Genomic DNA, 19,270 nt, shown 5'->3' with positions numbered 1-19,270 from the left:
AGAACTAGACCTTCAAAGGCCAACCCCAGTGACCCACTTCTGGTAGCCATCAAAACAATGCCACCAGCTGGGGACCCAGTGTTCAAAGCATGAGCCCTGGGGCTGAGGCTTCTCAAACCCAAACCATAAGGCTCACCTACCACAGGTTCCGGTATGTTCAAGGCCATGTTGAAAACCTTGAAGAGATGAGGCTGGGACTCGGTCAGTAGAGCACATGCCTAGAACACTTGCAACCCTAGGTTCCATACCCCGCACCAGGCTTGGTGACACATGACTGTCACTAGCGTTTGGAAAGTGGAGGCAGGAGGATCAGAAGTTCAAAGCCATCCTCCTTTACATTGTGAGTTTGAGGCTACTCTGGGCTACATAGACCGTTTCAAGGTTGTCGCTAATCAGGACTAGCCTTGGCTGAAGGTCAGCTTCAGGCATCAGGGTGGAACTGAGGTGGCATGGAGGTTGGCATTGTGCTTGTCAAACTGGATCCATCCTCAGAAGCGGGTGGCATGGAAGTTGGCATCGCATCGTGAAGTGATTCTGCTCTGCTCTTCTGCCTTTCTCTGTCTCCACTCTTCTCAGCCTTTCAGACAGACTCCCCCACCCTCCACCCCCAATCGCTGTCATCTGATGGCCCCTTCCTGCCTGCCCCTACTTCCTCCTGAGCATCCAGGCCTGGATGCAAAGTCACCTCTTCCAGGCCTGTGAGTCTCCTCAGCTGCGTTCCCCCACCAGCTTCCTCCTCCTTGGTGCCTTTTACTCTCTGCATGGCTGGGGAGCTTTCTAGAAGAGGCCCTTGAGTTACCCTCTTCCCTAGAGGGTGAGCTGCCCAGGCTCAGTGGCTTGCCCAGGCCTCCTCTAGCAATGACAACAACCCTCCTCTGCCCGGACAGGCAAGCCTGAGATTCCAGGAGAACCAGCGGCTTCCCGGACCCTCTTGTAGCCACTGGCTGGATGTGCAGGGAACTGCAGACCTTCAGCAGCCACAAGCCCACATTCCTGGCAGCTGCTCCTCAAGCAGAGAGAGAGCCCTGTTCCCCAGCAGACAGGCACGAGTCCGCGGTGTCCGCACGGACCCTGGGTCTCTCATCCAGGCTCCTAACCAGATCTCAGCACTGCCAGGAGGCGCCTAGGGCTCTGGTCCTGGCTAAGCCCCTCCCCTCCTTGGTTGTACCTGTGGCTTTGGGTTCTGTGTGTCCCCCAGTACCCACCCCAGCTGTTTCTAAGGCATCCTCCCTTGACCTCAGCCCTCTGTGAGCCCTGGGTCACTGCCCAGCAGGTTCCGGCTCTCAGCAAATGTCTGTGTGGCCCCTTCCCTTCCAGCTCCCAGGGCTGCCTGCTGCAGAGGCAGGGCCAATCTCCTAGTCTCTTGGGCCCCTGAGGGTTTTCAGAACAAGGACCGTGGTCCTGAGAGAAGGCATCTTCATTCCTTCCCCTCTTCCCTGTCCTAAGTTAGTAACCAGGGACAGAGAAACTTCTGCCTGCCTTTTACACTGGGTCCCTCTGTCCCAAGCCTCTTCCCCAGTGCCCAGCTTTGGGGGCGGGGGCAGCGAGCAGGTGAGAACACCCGGTGAAGAGTGGAGAAGACTGACGTCCTTGTGACCTCTCTCAAGCATCCCGCCCTCCCCCTCTGCCCTAGGCTGGCACCGGCTTCACACCTCTCAGTGTGTCCCAGCACCCTCTGCCTGCGCCTGGGAAGGTGAGAGTGTCGGGGGGCTGGGCTTTGCCTCTACTCCGCACAGGCGCCCTGGTCACCGCACAGGTCCCGGGCGGGGGTCAGAGCCAGCACCCCTGCTCATTCCCCCTTGTGAGAAGCCAGGCCCCACGCCCCTCGTGAGAGACTCCCTGCAAAGCCCTTCCTAGAATGGAGACTGATCTGAGGCTCCATCCTTCTCATCAGTTGAGGAGTCGCTAATTGGACTTCAAGAGACGCTCCCCCTTGTCCTGGCTCCCCAATACCTCCCCAACTCTACTGCCTCCTCCAGGCCTCTCTATACCGCCCACCCACTGATCCTGCCTCAGTTCCCTCCTGGCATCCCTGTCAGGCGCTTCTGGCTCCGTGAGAGCATCTACCCTCATCCCTCCCACTTCGATCCGGCCCTCTCCCAATACTTCTTTGGCTTTCCTTCTCCCCCAACCCATTCCTTCCCGTCCTCCCCACCCCCAACCCCCGTCTCTCCTCCACTGCTCTCCCGCTTTCCCGCCTCCCTCTTCCCCACTTTCCCCCCAGCGCCCATCAGGTCCCCTCCATCCCATCCATTCCATGGAGGTCTCGGAGTTCTCCAAGTTCGAGCCCCAGCCCCCTTCTCCCTCCACCACACCGCCGCTTCCCCTCCCTCTTCCCCTATAACCCCTTCTCTTCTCCACTCCCCTTTCTCTCTCTTCTCCCTCCTCCTTGCCTCTCCTCCTCCCTCCCTTCCTCCTTTGCTCCCTCCCTCCCCCCCTCGGCTCTGGCTCCCCTTCCCTCCATCCTCCCTCTCCCCTCTCCCTCCCCGTGCCCCCTCCCCCTTCCTCGCCTCTTCTCCTGCCCTCCCTCCCCAGCTTCCCCGGCCACTCTCCCCTCGGCGCCCTCCCTCCTCCTCCTCCTCCCTCCTCCTCCTCCTCCTCCCGCTCCCCACCAGCATCAGTATTCCGCTCGCGTCCACGGGACTCTCGGCTGCTCTCGGCGGCTGCCGCACCGTCCGAGCGGGGGCCGGGCCGGGCCGGGGCCTGGGGGGGTGGGTGGGGGGAGCGGCGGGGCCGCGGCGGAGGCGGGCGGCGGCCAGGCTGGCAGGCGGCGAGCGCGGAGCGCGGGCGGGCGGCGGGCCGGGCGGGGGCGGAGCCGCGACCCCGAGGACGCCCCCGGCCCAGGCCCCGCGCCCCGAGCGGACCCCGCGGGGCATGCCGCCCCTCGCCGGGAGCCCGGAGCCCGCGGTGAGTCGGAGCGCGCGGCGTGCGGGGATGAGGCAGGACAGGGCTGGGGCCGGGATGGATGGGGACGCGGATCCAGGATGGGGCTGGACGGGATGGAGACGCAGACCGGGGATGCGGGCCGGGACCTGGACCGGCGCCCCAGGCGGGGCGACCGCAGCTGGCTGCCCGGCTGCGGCCCGGGGCGGGAGTCCGCTCCCCCACGCCCTCCTCCCCGCCGCCGGGGGGCGTGCGGGCGATGGGGAGGGGGAGAGGCGGGCACGGGGTTTCCTTGGTGACCGCGCCTGGCAGGAGCGGTTGCCGTGGCAACCGGGGAGAACCGGGGAGTTTGGGAAGTGAACATGGGAAAGCCAAGAGGGGGTGATTGGAGAGGGAGGAGGCCTCAGATCCCACTCCCCATCAACGATCTTCCTCTCTCTGACTGCGCGTCCTGCCCCTCCCTTCGCTCAGGACCCCCCTTTCCTTGACCCGCATCGGGCCTCATGGCTGCGGTCCTCGCGCAGTCTGCCCGGAACCCCTGCTCGCTCGGGGACCTCCCCAGTCACTGCCGGCCTCCCTCACACCTGTTCTTCCAGGGCCTTCTACCTACACTTCCCCTTTTCGGCCCATCTAGAACCCTCTCCCCTAGACGTCCTATCCCTCCGCCCTCCTTCCTGGAGACCTAGCTGGGCCTGCGATCCTCTAGGCCCCGTTCTTCTCCTTGCCTTAAGCCTCTAACCTTGCTGGCTGGTACCCCCTTTCTCCTCAACCCAGATCTTTTGGAAGCCACATTCTGTGACCCTTCTTCCCCCAAAGGTCTGTCTTCCTGTCTCCTCACATGTGGGGTACTCGGATTCCACCCACTTCTAGACCTCAGATTCTCTCCAGAACCCTCTCCCGGTCTTCTTCCTCCTAGCTGTCAATCCTGGGCCAAAAGCTCAGGCTGGGTCCAGGGTCCCTCCCAGGTCTCCGTGGTCAGTTTCTCCGGACTCCACCTCTTTGGCCAGGGGACCCACCAGTCTCCCCGCTCGATCTGAGCCCCCCAACGTTCTTGAGCACCTTTTCCTCTCTGGGTACTCCCACCTCTGGCCCTTCCTTGCCCTGCAGCTTCGGGTGACTTTCCCTAGGCTGGGGAATCCTCCCGGGGAGCACCCCAGCTGGGCAGTGGAGGAGCCTGGGGTGCCCCTCGCCCCCTCCCCAGCTGGGAGCTGCAGCCGCGCCTCCCTCCGCATCACCCATTGCTATGCGCCTCACATCCCGAGTCCAGCCGCGCAGCGCCAGACAGGAACTCTAGGCTACAGTGGCAGCTGGTAGTAGCCGAGTCCGCTTCCCTCCCGGTCCAGGCAGCGGGCAGCACCCCTCCCCACCGCTCCTCCCCCAGGACCTTGGCCGGCTCGGTCTCCCTCCTTTGGAGCATCTTCTGCCTGCTCACTGCTGCACTTCTCGGCTTCCTCTTCCCCTTCCCACCTGCCGCCTCCTCTTCCCTGGGCCTTCTCTGATTCCTTCTGGTCCTCAGCCACCTGATTATTCAAATACACACAGAAGAAGAGGAAAGCCTAAGAGCAGCTCTTGGGAGGCACTCAAAAGGGAGTACAGAGATGGGGAGCCAGAGAGCGGAATGGCTTCCATACAGACACACATACATTATTGCACAGAAACACCCCCCCACACACACACACACAAAGGGTTAATTCCCCTTAGGGGAAAATTCAGCTGGGAGATAGGAAGGGATACACATTCTCTCTGAGCCAGCACAGAGACCCAGAACCGCAGACTCGGGGAGCCCGAGACCCATGAACCACTCGGCTAGAGCTAAATAGCATTCTGCCACCCAGAAGCAGAGAGGAGTCCAGATCAACCCAGAGGAAAGTGTGCAGTGAACACACACATGCACACACGCACACCAGGGAAGGAGAAGTCCCCATACTTGGAATGCTGTGCTCACCGAGACCTGGAGGAAAGGACAAAGGCAGAGGCCCTCCCGTGAACACGCTCCTCTCCTCTCAGAGACGGAAAGGGAGGCCCTGAAGCCGCCCCGCCTGTGACTGCAGAAATAAGTAACCCCACTGTCCACACACCGTTGCAGTGAGGTGTGACTGAAGGGAGAGTGCTAGAGGGGCTCCCGGTGTGTGTGTGTGTGTGTGTGTGTGTGTGTGTGTGTGTGTGTGTGTGTAGTCCGCAGCAGTTGTGTGTGTGTGTGTGTGTGTGTGTGTGTGTGTGTGTAGTCCGCAGCAGTTGTGTGTGTGTGTGTGTGTGTGTGTGTGTGTGTGTAGTCCGCAGCAGTTGTGTGTGTGTGTGTGTGTGTGTGTGTGTGTGTAGTCCGCAGCAGTTGCCCCTCATACCCCTAGGAGCCTGGAGGGAGCTCCACCACGATCTGTCACCCCAGAGGCAGCGGAAGTGAGACCTCAGGCTTCGAGGGCCCCTGACAGCTGGCAGGCAGAGCGCAGGGGCACCATCAGGGTCCACGTGGAAACCGCTCTGTAGCGGAGCATGCTCTGCTTGCCCTCTTGCATGGATGGCCTGGTTTAGGCTTGGACTCTGCTTTCCTGCCAGGGCCCCCTCCCCCAGCATCCATTCCTCGGTGACCACCCCATCCTCTCTGCTAGGCTTTGGGTGTCCCCTCGCCTCCATCTAGCTGCTCTTTCCAGGGCCTGACCCACCATCCTCAGTCTGGCACCTTCCTGGATACCTGCCAGCCTTCTCTGCTGCCAGCACTGGGCAGCCCAGCCCCCGTTTCTGCTCCCTTTCCTGGGTCTCCCAAATCCCTGACTTGTCCCTGAGGCCTGTGGTTCCCTGTGTCTGGCTAGGAAAATGGTGCACTGGTGATCCCAGCATTCAACAGTCTATGACAAGCCAGCCAGGGCTATCCAGTGAGACTCTGTCCCCAAACAACAGGTGTCCACAGAGCGAGAGAGGGGAGGGGTAGGGTGGGGACAGAAGCAGCCACCTCCTGTGGCCACCTGTACCAATGGCAGGAGGAGCCCCTTAAACTGGAGAAGAGCCCAGATGTAGGTTCCCAAGGTTGGGGTCTACCTGCAAGAAGCTACCATGTCATGTATGATCTGTCTTCGTCCCCTGACTGTCACCCAGCAGTCCCCTTCCCTGTGTCAACTCCCAGCCAGCGGCACAATGGGCTTCCCTAGGGGTTAAAGGGTAGCTGTACCTTTGCGTGGATTGGAGAACGGGGGCCCTGGGGACACAGAAAGGTGACCACGTGGTTTCACCTCCAGGCAGATGCTGGGCCCCTTGGTGGGGTCCCCATGGCCAGCCAGTACTAGTGCACCCACGCCCCCCCTCCCAGCCCTGCGGGGAGATATGCTGTGTCTAAGCTCCAGGATTCTCCCTCCCTGCTGGGAAGAAGCCTCTCTGCCTTCGTTCCTGGTCCTGAGGCGAGGGTGGTTTTGCCAGACAGAGGATGGCAAGAGAGTAACTACAGTGGCAGGATGCCCCTGGTTGCCTGGAAACACATACTAGGCTGTTGTCATGGTAGGCAGGGATGAAGGGGCTGCAAAGACCTAGAGATGGGCAGGGAGGGCCCTGGTACAGGGCAGACAGGAGCCCATCCCAGAGAGAAGCTGTGAGGAGCTGTCTATAGGGTGTGGGCAAGTTGAGCTGAGTAAGAGTTGATGGGGAGGAAAGGGATGAGGCTGGGGACGGTAGCAGGGTCCCAGCATTTTGAACTTAGTCCCAGAGCTCTTGTCTAGACTCTTGGAGGAAGGTGGGAAGCGCCATGGAAGGGTGAAGCACTGGGGGGGGGGGGGGGGGGCAGAAGGAAGCTGTCCTGTTCTTGCCTAGAAAACCCTAGGACCCGAGCCTAGTGTAGCCATAGCAGCCTTCGTGGGGCGCTCCAGAGCCAGGCCTGTGCCAAGACTGCATGGGGATCCTCCACTCCGTACAGTAACCCTCCCAGGGAGACACTGCCATCACATCAGTCCTGACTGGAGAAACTGGGGCCCATAGGTCGGAGGCACCTTCTCCAAGGTCAAATATCTACAGGAGGGGCCCCAGCCACTCTGTAGACCGCCATGCCCAGCTGGAACCACTGCTCTACACAGCAGAACTGAGGCCCAGAGCTGGGAATGTAACTATGATGTTAAAGACTCGTGGACATTTGGACTTCTAAAAAGATATTAAGACTCTCATTTTGGCGTCATCTCAGCCACTCGGGGGGTGAGGGAGGATGACAAATTCAAAGCTAGTCTAGACCACCTAGCAAGACCCTGTCTCAAGAAAAAAAAAAAAAAAAAGGACTGGGCTGGGTGGCAGTGGCACACACCTTTAATCCCAGCACTTGGGAAGCAGAGGCAGGTGAATTTCTGAGTTCAAGGCCAGCCTTGGCTGAATAAGAGAAACCCTGTCTCCAAAACCAAAACAAGCAAATCCTCTTCTTTGGGCTGGAGAGTTGGCTCAGTGGTTAAGAGCATTTCTTATGGTTGCAAAGAACCTAGGTTTGACTCCCAGCACCCACACTGAGGCTTACCACCTCCTTGAGCACCAAGTACAAATGTGGTGCACAGACACACTGTGGGCAAGATAAACACATAAACTAGGAAAAATAAATCCAAAAATTAAAAAGAGGACTAGAGCGTGGCTCAGAGGTAAAACAAGTGCCTAGAGGGTCCTGAGGGCATGGCTCAGAGGTGGAGCTTCTGCCTAGAATCCCCCAGTGAGAGGCTGGGGTGTGGCTCAGTGGTAGAGCCCCTGCCTAGAATCCCCCAGTGAGGGGCTGGGGTGTGGCTCAGTGGTAGAGCCCCTGCCTAGAATCCCCCAGTGAGGGGCTGGGGTATGGCTCAGTGGTAGAGCCCCTGCCTAGAATCCCCCAGTGAGGGGCTGGGGTGTGGCTCAGAGGTGGAGCCCCTACCTAGAATCCTCCAGTGAGGGGCTGGGGGTGTGGCTCAGAGGTGGAGCCCCTGCCTAGAATCCTCCAGTGAGGGGCTGGGGGTGTGGCTCAGAGGTGGAGCCCCTGCCTAGAATCCCCCAGTGAGGGGCTGGGGTGTGGCTCAGTGGTAGAGCCCCTGCCTAGCATCCCCCAGTGAGGTTACTGGGGCATGGCTCAGTGGTAGAGCTTCTACCTAGGATCTCCCAGTTGGGGTATGACTCACCAGTGGAATACCTATCTAGAATATACCAGTGAGTGAAGCTGGGGGCTTGGCTTAGTGGTAAAATGCTCATCTAGAGTTCAGTTCTCACTACTTTATTTTTTAAAGACTTATGTGTGTGTTCTACTTGCATGTGTGTAACTACACCACACTGATACCTGGTGCCTGAGGAGTCAGAACAGAGCACTGGAGCCGGGCGGCGGTGGCGCACGCCTTTAATCCCAGCACTCGGGAGGCAGAGCCAGGCTGATCTCTGTGAGTTCGAGGCCAGCCTGGTCTACAGAGTGAGATCCAGGACAGACTCCAAAGCTACAAAGAGAAACCCTGTCTCAAAAAAAAAAAAAAAAAAAAGAAAGAAAGAAAGAAAGAAAGAAAGAAAGAAAGAAAGAAAGAAAAAAGAAAAGAGAAAGGGAGGGAGGGAGGGGAGGAGGGAGGGAGAGAGAGAGAGAGAGAGAGAGAGAGAGAGAGAGAGAGAGAGAGAGAAAGAAAGAAAGAAAGAAAGAAAGAAAGAAAGAAAGAAAGAAAGAAAGAAAGAAAGAAAGAAAGAAAGAAAGAAAGAAAGAAAAGAGCATTGAATCTCAGGAACTGATTTACAGATGGTTGGGAACTAGTAGTGTGGTGCTGGGAACTAAACCCAGGTCTACTGCAAAAGCAGCAAGTACTCTTAACCACGGAACTCATTTCTCCAACCCCCCCTTAATACTTTGTTATTTTTTAATTGTTATAGGTGTTTAGTTATTGGGGGTGTGCATGCAGAGGTCAGAAGACAGCTGGTATGTGTCTTTTCTCTCCTTCCATCACACAAGTTCCTGGATGGAACTCAGTTCCTCAGGCTTGGCAACAGATGCCTTTATCTGCTCAGTCACTTCATCAGCCCCAATTCTCAGTACTGAAAATAACAAAAAGTTCCCACAACTTGGGCTCTGTCTCTCAGGCTTGCTCATGCCCATAAACCCTGAGAGGACTGCATGCTCTGGGCTGATTGTGCTGGTGGAGATTTGGACTTTGACAATGTGTGTCGGGGGTGGGGTCTCATTTGTGGGAAGGAGACCTGGACTGTCTTCTAGGGCACCCACTCTCCAACAAACGAACAGTTCTGATCCAGTCAGAATAATGGAATTATGGAATTACATGTGGGTCAGGGACTGAATCATGGAGTGGGAGAAGTCTTACGTTTCTGCCCCAGCAAGAATAATCACTTCTTCCAAGGGTCTAAGGCAAGAAGGTTGCTGTCAGTTTGAGGTCAGCCTGGGCCACATAGTGAAACCTTGTCTCAGAAAAATCTAAATAAGAAATATATATGAATGGTACATTTGAATGTAGCTGTTATTGAGGGTCCTGTACTGTGCCTGCCATCTTGAATCTCCACCAAGCTTAGTGTCACTTTTATAGATTGTCAGGGAGGGGTCATTAAGGAGCTAGAGAATAAGTCTGGACCCCACTGGGCTCCTACACACACAGCATCCAAGCTGCCCGGGCAGGAGACAGTCTGAGAGATGGAGGAAGATATTTTTTTACAAAAGGGTTTTATCAGGATCCCATTGAAGAAATAGGATCTCCTATGAATAGGTGAAGCCTTGGCCCATCCCTTTCCAAGGCCACATGGCAAGTCACCATGGCAGGTTAAGTTCACACACAGCCTACATTGAGCCAGAGCCCTCCATTGCCCTGGATGGGGTGGGGTGGGGGGCTTCATTCTTCCTATCATGGGTGTGGACAGTGGGGAGCTCGGGATCCTGAGAGCCTCTGGCTGCCACTTTAGGAAACACAGAACCCACGTCCTCAGATCCTGCACAAGGAGGAGCCCGGGCAGCTTGGATGCTCATGTGTGTCTGGGAAAGTCTGCTGTGGTTCTCATGACTTTATATTTTCATGGCTTTCACTATTGCCTTTGGTTTTTCCTTTTCTCTGAGACAGGGTTTCAAATGTAGCACAAGTTTGACTCAAATTCAGCAGTCCTCTTGCCCGTGTCTGCCAAATGTTGAGGTGATAGGTATGAAACACCACACTAAGTTACCAGGCACCCTTTGTTCCACAAAAAATATGAATGCATAGCCCAGAAACAGGCCCAGTGGCCTTCTCGAGAGGTTGTCCGGGTCACCTGTCCAAGCCTCAGCAATAAACATGATTTCAGTGCCCTCTGCTCCTAGGTTTCAGGTGTAATCATTCCCTCTCCATCACAAGGAACCGGGTCTGGAAGACTTGGTTCTTCCACAGAGCCCACTTGCGTATGGGTGTCCACTAGGACCACATTGACCACACCACCAGACTTCAGAATACCCTTCTGTGATGGGATGTCATGGCTCTGCCACATGGGCTTCTGACAGGACTAGATCTGCCCCCTAAGACCCCTGTGGGAGATCATGTCCCACCATGCTCTGGGAACTGAAACAGAGGTGGCTCCAGCCAGGGCTGGGGTTGGCCACATTTCCTGGTACCACATGTGGCCACTGACTTTTAAATCCTCCATTGAATGACATACCTAGACTGCACCCATCATCACAACACACAGAAGGCGGAGGTAAGAGAATTTCAAACTGAAGCTCATCCTGTAGTCACAATTGCCAGCTGGGAAGTGTTCAATGGCCAGCTGTTGTTGGTGACCACCAGGTTCCATCATGTAGCTGGGACATTTCTGTTACTCCAGAACTCTGCTGGACATGGCCATGTTAGAATTTCATAGCTGGCCTGCTCAGTAGCTGGTGGGTCCCTGCCATGCTGCTGAGTCCCCATCCCCAACCTCCAGCTCTGTCACATGAGACTGCTCATCCATGCCTAGTAGGGGCACATTGGGCCCACAGGACAAGAGCCTGTCACAGTTTTTTCTTATTGCTATTATTTTGAGGCATCTATATATTCTCTGTATACATGAGAATGACCTTGAACTCCTGATCCTCCTGCCTCTGTTTCCCAAGCGCTAGGATAAGAGGTATGTGCCGCCACGTGTGGTTTATGGGGATGGAGCAGAGGGTCTCCTGATTGCTAGGTAAGCTCTCTACCCACTGAGCCACACCCTCTGCCTGTTTGTTTGTTTATTTGTTTGTTGTTTCATATGTAGAGGGGGTTGAGACAGGCTCCAGATTGGCCTGGAACTCAGAGAAATTCTCCTGCCTCCACCTCCTGAGGACCAACAAACTTGGGCTTCATCTTCCTGGGTTGTGTCTCCACTGCCTGGCAGGCCAGCAAAGGCTGGGCCTGTGAGACACGCACTTGGGGCCTGTCTCTGCGCTTGCCCAGCTGCCTGCTCTGTCTGTCTCCCGTCATGGCTTTCAGGCCAACAAAGGAGCCAGGGTTCTCCTCTTCCTCACCTCTTCTGCCTCTAGGTTCTGATGGGTTTGCCTATTCACTGTCTTTCCGTTCTTCCCCTTCCTGTCCCCTCACCTCTACCCATAGCCCCCTCTCCCCGCCCCACCCCCGCCCCACCTCAGCTCTGACTTCTGGGTTCTCCACTCTAGGCAGAAGAGATGGCTCCCAGGACTCAGTCACCCTGTCCCTGCCTGTAACTGTCCCCAGTAGCCTGCTTGGGATGAGGAAGCCAGCACCCCACCTCCTATCATTACCCCCGCTCCTGAGCTGTGCTCCTCACAGACACACACACACACACACACACACACACACACACACACACACACACACACACACGCACCCCTTGTCCCCTGCATGTTTGGGTCCCTACATCTGACACGCCCTCCCTCATCACTACCTCCTGGCTTGTGCCTCGGGTCTCTGGGCTTCTACTGTGACAGGATGGCCCTACCTGACTAGCGGAGACACTCCTGCACAGCCTGACCCTCCCTAGCTCATACTCTTGTGTGATCCAGGGTGGTGTACCTCTGTCCTGCTGTGCTCAGTGGTATACACCCAGATGCCAGCATGAGAGCAGAGGTTGGGGCTGTGAGACTCAGAGAGCTGGTCTCTGTCACCTTCTAGTGGGAGACAGACAGCTGAAAGACCAGGAAGTTGCTACATCCAGAAGCTTGGTGACATGTCACCAGAACAGAGAGCAGAGTTGGGGGAGATCACAGACCAAGAAGGGGGGAAGCAGGCAAAGCCAGGCCCAGCCCATGACTCTGCAGGCCCAGCCCCCGCTGCTGCCAGGCCATCGCTGTGTACCATAGACACTGGCTGTGCTGGGGACACCCGAGAGGCCCTGGGCACCCTGGGCTCTGCTCTGCCCTTTTCTCAAGGATCCTTTGCTCTTAGCTAAGACGACATCAAGCCCAGGGTTGTGTGTTCACTCTTATTGTGAGAGGCCTGAGGACGGACACGAGTGGCTAAGAGGGACAGGTCTCCCTTCCTTCCTTCCGCCCTGAGCCTATGCCTCCGCCCCTCCCCCAGCCTTGCTGATGCCCCAGCCTTGCTGATGCCTGCTGTCCAGGAAGAAGTAAGTATTCAGCTGTCCAGGCTGTGGCTCCTCTCCACCCCCCTGTCAGTGGGGAAGTCCCCTTTCAGCTCTGACCCCCACCCCTCTTGCTACCACACAGCAGACAGTTTCCTCTCTTGTCCTCACCTGATGAACTTACTCAGCCACAGTGTGGCTGACAGGAATGCTTCCTGCCTCCCTTTTCTCCTCACCCTGCCTCCCCTGGGCCCCGGAGTTTCCGATCTGCCATCTGCCCCAATCCTCTCCGGCACTGTGCCCAAGATGTATCCCTAAGCTGGGCTGGGTAGGCAGCGATGTCGATGAGGACTTAGCACCTGGCTTGAGCACCTGGACTCTTGGGGTCTCTGTCCTCGGTCCCATTCTACCCTGCCCAGCTGTCTGGCTTCTCTGCTTCTTGGCCTGGCCAAGGCCTGATCCCTAGTCGTAGTCCTGCCTGGCCGTAGCCAGTGTCTCTGACCCCTCTGGGTCTACATCACCTGTGACCTGGGAGTGAGACCATGGCTGACCCCCCAGGGGCTGGAGGAGTGGGCTGTGTCGGGTGTCCTGGAACTAGGAAGGATGGAGAGGGCTGGAGCTGGCTCCTGGTTGACTACTTGGCCAGTCTACACCTCAGTGACCTCTGTGGGACTTATCACTGTGGTCTCTAGAATCCCATGACTCCCGAAGGATCCATGGGCTTGCCAGTACACCAGCCCAGCCAAATAGGTGGGCTGGGCCAACTTAGAGGCTGTGTGTGTGTGTGTGTGTGTGTGTGTGTGTGTGTGTGTGTGTGTGTGTGTCAGACAGACAGACAGAAGAGGAGAGAGAGAGGGAGAGAGAGAAGAGGAGAGACAAAGGAGAGAGAGAGAGAGAGACAGACAGACAGACAGAGATAGAGAGAAGAGGAGAGAGAGAGGGAGAGAGAGAAGAGGAGAGACAAAGGAGAGAGAGAAAGAGAGAGAGAGAAAGACAGACAGACAGAGATAGAGAGAAGAGGAGAGAGAGAGGGAGAGAGAGAAGAGGAGAGAGAGACAAAGGAGAGACAGGAAAGAGGGAGAGAGAGAGAGAGAGAGAGAGAGAGAGAGAGAGGAGAGAGAGGGAGAGAGAGAGAGCTGTGAAGGCCAGAGATCAGCCTCGGTGTTCCTCAGATCTGCACTATGGATTTTGTTTTTGTTTTTGTTTTTTTTATTTTTTTACATATTTATCATTTTGTGTGTGCACGCACATGTGGTCAGGGCACAGCTTGCAGGAGTCTGTTCTCTTCCTCCATCAAACCCAGATCCTCAGGCTTGCCTGAGGTAGCTTTACCCACTAGGCCATCTCATCAACCTCACACACCTTGTTTTTAAACAGGGTCTTCCATTGGCCAGAGCTCACCTGTTTGGCTAGGCTGGCTGACTGACAAGCCTGTGGATCCTGTTTCCACATCCTCAGTACTGTGGTTACAAGTGCACCACCAAGACTAGCTTGTTTACATTGCTTCTGGCAAGTGAACTCAGCAAGCACATTACCCATGGAGCTATCATCCCAGACATATATGTGCATGTATGTGTATGTATGTATGTATGTATGTATTGGCAGTACTTGAAATGGAACCTTGGGCTTTTTGCAGACTAGGCAGGATCTCTACTACTGAGCCACACCCCAGCCCATCACTGGGGAATTCTAGGCAGGGGCTCTACCACTGAGCCACATCCCAGCCCCTCACTGGGGGATTCTAGGCAGGGGCTCTACCACTGAGCCACACCCCAGCCCCTCACTGGGGGATTCTAGGCAGGAGCTCTACCACTGAGCCACACCCCAGCCCCTCACTGGGGGATTCTAGACAGGATCTCTACCACTGAGACACACCCCCAGCCCCTCACTGGGGGATTCTAAGCAGGGGCTCTACCACTGAATCACACCCCAGCCCCTCACTGGGGGATTCTAGACAGCTGCTTTACTGCTGAGCCACACCCCCAGCCCCTCACTGGGGGATTCTAGGCAGGGGCTCTACCACTGAGCCACACCCCCAGCCCCTCACTGGGGGACTCTAGGCAGGGGCTCTACCACTGAGCCACACCCCAGCCCCTCACTGGGGGATTCTAGGCAGGGGCTCTACCACTGAGCCACACCCCCAGCCCTCACTGGGGGAGTCTAGGCAGGGGCTCTACCACTGAATCACACCCCAGCCCCTCACTGGGGGATTCTAGGCAGGAGCTCTACCACTGAGCCACACCCCAGCCCCTCACTGGGGGATTCTAGGCAGGGGCTTTACTGCTGAGCTATGCCCCCAGCTCTCTTTTTTTCTTTGTCTTTAGAGACAGAATCTCATTAAATTGCCCGGGCTGGCCTTGAACTTGCCATCCTCCTACTCAGCCTCTGCATAGCTAGGATAACAAGCCTATGCCTCTGTGTCTAGTTTCTTTCTCAACTCTATAGTCAACCTTGAACCAGTGTCTAGACCTATCCGGGCCTTGGTTCTCCTGTTTGTGAAATGAGTTCTTAGAGGGCTGCTGTCTGGAGAACAGCTTTTTCCTCAAGAAACCCTGCAGAAGGGTGTGGTACCCATGCTGGTAATGTAGAGATGCTGCTGTATGCTGAGGCTGCTCCAGTGGAGCCTGTGCCTGGAACTAGCTCAGGTGTACACTCAGAAAACCACCTAGCCCATGCTCCATCTGCACCAGTCTGGCCAGCGAGTAGCTCCATGGGCAGGTTCTGGTTCCAAGCAAAGATGAGACGCCCCTAGTGACAAGTTATTTGGAGGGGCACACAGAATCTAGCCAACCAGACAGCGCTATGGCAGGGAGGGAGAGAGGGGGGACATGGGACACAGGTGTTCAGCCAAAGGCAGGGACCTCCCTGGGGACAGGTGAAGACCTCAGGTGGAGGGAGGTCCCAGGATGGTGTGTCTGACTTGAGCAACTCTTAGAGTGTCCCTGGAATGGTTAGCAGGTGTGTCTGTGACAAGAAGCAGAGATGTAACCTAACAGAAAATGTGCACAGCCAAGTATCCACAGCAGTGTGTCCCCCCCTTCCCTCACCAGACTCTGCCACAGGTCTCAAAACCGGAGACCAAAGCAGATGTGACCCCACTCCTGGTGAAGGTGCTTTCCGGTAGGTATGGTCTGCGGCTAAGTGACAGTAGCAGAGGGAGAGAGGAAATGCACCAGCCGTCATCCACCGAGAATGTGGCATGGTGGAGGCATGCAGGCCGAGTGAGGAGCAGCCACGAAGCCCCCGCGCCCCAGGCTGGTGCTCAGCCCCCCCCCCCCCAGTGAGGTCAGAGCGGCGGCTCTTCACCTTTTCTGTGTGATTCAGGGGTTACTGCAGAGCCCTAAGCAGCGAAGGGTGGGATCTGGCTGCTGTGTTAACAGGGTCCCTCTGGCCACCCATGAAGCCAGACACAACATGGAGGACAGCCATAAGAAGTCCAGGCAGGAGCAAGGTGGTGGCTAGTTCAGGAGCTAGCTGAGCATGAGCTGAGTTGTAGTGTGAGCTTTCTAGTGTCGAGACAGGAGAGCCTGTGTTCAGTACACCACTCTTTCCCACCTCCAGCCACTCCGGGAGGTGGCCTGTATTGGCCTCCTCATAGTGGAGGACACCAGAACTCAGAAAGGCCATGTGGGAAAAGGCAGATGCAAGGTCCAACCCAGAGCCCCTCCCCAGAGCACTAACTGCCTCGTACCCATGCATAAGTACTTGTTGGCATCTGCTTCGGTGCCTGGCATATGGTGGGGGCTTCAGAAATAGGTTTTAGAGGACAGGAAGAAGGGAGGGATGGTAGACAAGTAGAGACAAAGAGGTGGAGGGTGGATGGATGGATGGATGGATGGATGGATGGATGGATGGATAAAGAATGGAAAGATAGCTAAAGGGATGGATGAGTGGGTATATAAATAGGTATATTTACGGATGGATGGATGGATGGATGGATGGATGGATGGGTGGATGGATGGACGGACGAATGGGTGGGCAAATAGATGAATGATGCATAAAGGGATGATTAGAGACACAAATGGATGAATGAACAGATGATAAATGGATGGTTGATGGATGGATAAAGAATGGAAAGATAGCTAAAGGGATGGATGAGTGGGTATACAGATAGGTATATTTACAGATGGATGGATAGATAGAAGAAAACATGAATGTATAAAAGGATAGATGGACAAAGAGGGAGAAATAGACAGGTGGATGGAAGGATAGATATATAGATGAGTGGATGGAATGATAGATAAGTAGAGTGTAGATATATGGATTGGATGGATGGAGAAATGGTTGATGGTGGATATACAGATGAATGAGTGGATGGATGGGTGGGTACATGATTGGTAGATGGATGGATGTGTGGACAGATGGATGGAGGAGTGGATAGATGAAGGGATACATGAAGTGAATAAGCAGAGTGTAGCTTCCCAGCTTGTTCTGCAGAGGGCACCAGGAGGTGGGTGTTAGGCTGTGGCTGAGGCAGTGTAGGATGGGGGCGATCAGGGGTAGTTTTCTTTGTGGCTAGAATGAGTGCTGGCCCCAGCTGAAAGGCAGGGTGATGGTGACATGGGCCTAAGTTGCCTGGCATAGGTTGGGCAGCATTTGAAATGGGGTCGAATCAGTGACTGTATGAGGCAGTGGGGGTCCTAGGCAGATACATGGGTGCCTGAACCCAGGAAGGACCCTGAGGATGCAGGAGGGACATCTTGGTTCAGCGGCATGGAGTCCACGCAGCCCAGCCTGGTTCTGCAGCTGAGGCTGCTGTGTGGCTGTGTGTGTGTGTGTGTGTGTGTGTGTGTGTGTGTGTGTGTGTGTGTGTGCCACGAGGCTCTAGCTTGGCACAGTCCAAACCCCTCTCCCCTGGCAGCACAGCCCAGCCGCCAACCTTCCTCCCCCGCTTCCCCCGACCTTCCCTGACTGCCCAGAACCAACGGGTTAATTAGATAACGGAGCCTTTGATTAGCGGGGGAGGGGGAGGCCACCCCCTGGCCGAGCTAGCTGGGAGGGGGGAGTTGAGTGAGGGTGGAGGGAAGGAGGGAGGGAGCGCCCTCCCCGCTGGAAGGAGAGAAAGAAGGAGGGAGGGGGTGGGGAGGGAGCGAGCTGGGCTCTGCACTGCCGTGTGACTAGAAATTGTAATCGCAGAGAAAGGAAGAGAGGCAGAGCTGGGAGAGGGACGACGAGGCAGGCCCCAGGACAGACGGACAGACAGACAGACAGATGAAACCTGACTGAGCCAGGCTTCGGCAATGACAGGGTGACGGGGACAGTGAGGAGGAGGACAAACACACAGGGGGTCTAGTGGTCCTGGGCGAGGCAAGACAGAGTTGGGGAGCTGGGGAGAGGGGCAGAAGCCGGGTCTTCGAGTGGAAAGAAAGGAAGCTGGTGTGGGGGGACTAAAGTGGGGGGCACAGGACCGGAGGAGGCAAGGGCTTGCTTGTGTGGTGGTCAAGAGAAGAAGGCCGGGCTCCCCTAGAGGGTGGGAAGGGCGACAGACGAGGGGGGGGTGCAGGGAGACCCAAGAAGCCCCTGCGCCCCCCCCCAGCACAAGCTCAGCGGGAAGCAGCAGGAAGCTGGGGTGGCAGGGCCTGGCTTGGGGCAACCGCAGACATGTGGAGGGGGGGCCTGGGGCACAGAGAGGAGGCCGTCGGAAGCCAAGCCACCAGGGTGAGTGTCCCTCAGTGTGTGTGCTCTGGGAGCGGGGAGACAAGGACAAGGAGATGAGGCAGGAGAGGCGGGAGGGAAGGAGGGAGCCGCTGCAGAAGCCCTGACGGGTGTGCGCTGGCAGGCTCGGTGGGGGAGGAGACCCGGGTGCTGGCCTGGGGGATGGTGGGCTCGGTGAGCACGGCCCGGATCCTTGCCTTAGAGGGTATGGGCTGGTCATAGCCAGAGTCTCAGGAAGTGGGGACAGTGGACCCAGGGTGGACTGAGGAGAAGGCTCGCTGGCCACATGTGTGGGAACAAAGACCCCACAGCCCCTGCTGGGACAGGCCAGTCCTGAGCAGGGGGGCCTCTGCCTCTGTGTCCGGTGTCTCAGCTCAGTCTATGCTTCTGTCCTCATGTCTCCGCCTCTCTGCTTCTGTCTCTGTTCCTGGGTCCATCTCTCCATCTTTGTCTCTCTTTGCGTCTATTTCTCTGTTTCTGCCTCTCTGTCACAGTCTCTGTCACGGTCTCTGTCCTGGTTTTTGCCTTTGTCCTTTTTTTTTCTTCTTCTATCTCTGGTCTGTCTCCATGCCTCTCACATCTCTGTCACTGCCTCTTGGTCTGTCTCTCATTGTCTCTCCCTATCTCTGTCTCCATCTCTGTCTCTGTCTCCATCTCCTGCCTTCACACACTTGCTCAAACACACAGCGGCACACACATTTCTATCTGGGTTAAAATCTCGGAGGCTGCAGGAGTGTCTGTGTGTGTGTGTGTGTGTGTGCTCATGCGCACCTGCGTGGGGGGGGGGCAGCAGCCCTGTGTCCATGGATTGGAGAGGCCATGTGCGAGGGTGTGTCTGTCCCTGCTGTTTGTGTGAGTGGGTGGGTATCGCGTTTATGGGGACCCCCCTTCCTGTCTCATGGGGACTCTGCGTGTGTGTGTGTGTGTGTGAGCATTCGGAGACACTGTGTGGAGGGGGACATTGGAAGTCAGGGCCAATGTCCTGAGGCCAAAGCCCCTCTGCCACCCAGTGGGCCTTGAGATGGCCTGGCGCACACTCCAGCAGCTTCCGCCCCCCACAGGCGGGCGGCCGCCGGCCAGGCAGAGGAAGGGTGCCCGCTGTGCTGGCCGCAGGTACTGTCCTCCCTGCCCGCCATTTGGATAGCCTGAGTCCCTCCCAAATGGGGCCCAGGAGAGCAGGGGACAGGCCGGAAGGGTGCAGTGATGCCGACTCCCCAGACCGCAGACCGAGACACGGGGGGGTCCCCACTGCCCCTTCCCACTCCATCGGCTCCCTCAGTCCCCATCCTGAGAC

General features: G+C 56.7%; 1 protein-coding gene across 3 annotated transcripts in view; it reads left to right on the top strand.

The window, feature by feature from the left end:
* The first annotated feature begins 2,794 nt into the window (after positions 1-2,794).
* Positions 2,795-19,270, top strand: part of Lrrc4b (leucine rich repeat containing 4B) — a 35,888-nt gene continuing 19,412 nt past the window's right edge. Inside the window, exon 1 of one of the 3 annotated variants that reach the window (XM_076576070.1) lies at positions 2,795-2,907. The gene's annotated coding sequence lies outside the window, so the exon portion shown is untranslated. Of the gene's footprint in view, positions 2,908-17,428; positions 17,980-18,960; positions 19,090-19,270 lie in introns of those variants that run through there. The other 2 variants (XM_006986185.4, XM_076576074.1) reach the window with 2 other exon arrangements.

The sequence above is a fragment of the Peromyscus maniculatus genome, chromosome 1 (assembly GCF_049852395.1).
Source record: "Peromyscus maniculatus bairdii isolate BWxNUB_F1_BW_parent chromosome 1, HU_Pman_BW_mat_3.1, whole genome shotgun sequence".
NCBI lineage: Eukaryota > Metazoa > Chordata > Mammalia > Rodentia > Cricetidae > Peromyscus > Peromyscus maniculatus.
The sequence above is the reverse complement of the archived record's forward strand: the minus strand, read 5'-3'. Positions and strand labels throughout refer to the sequence as shown.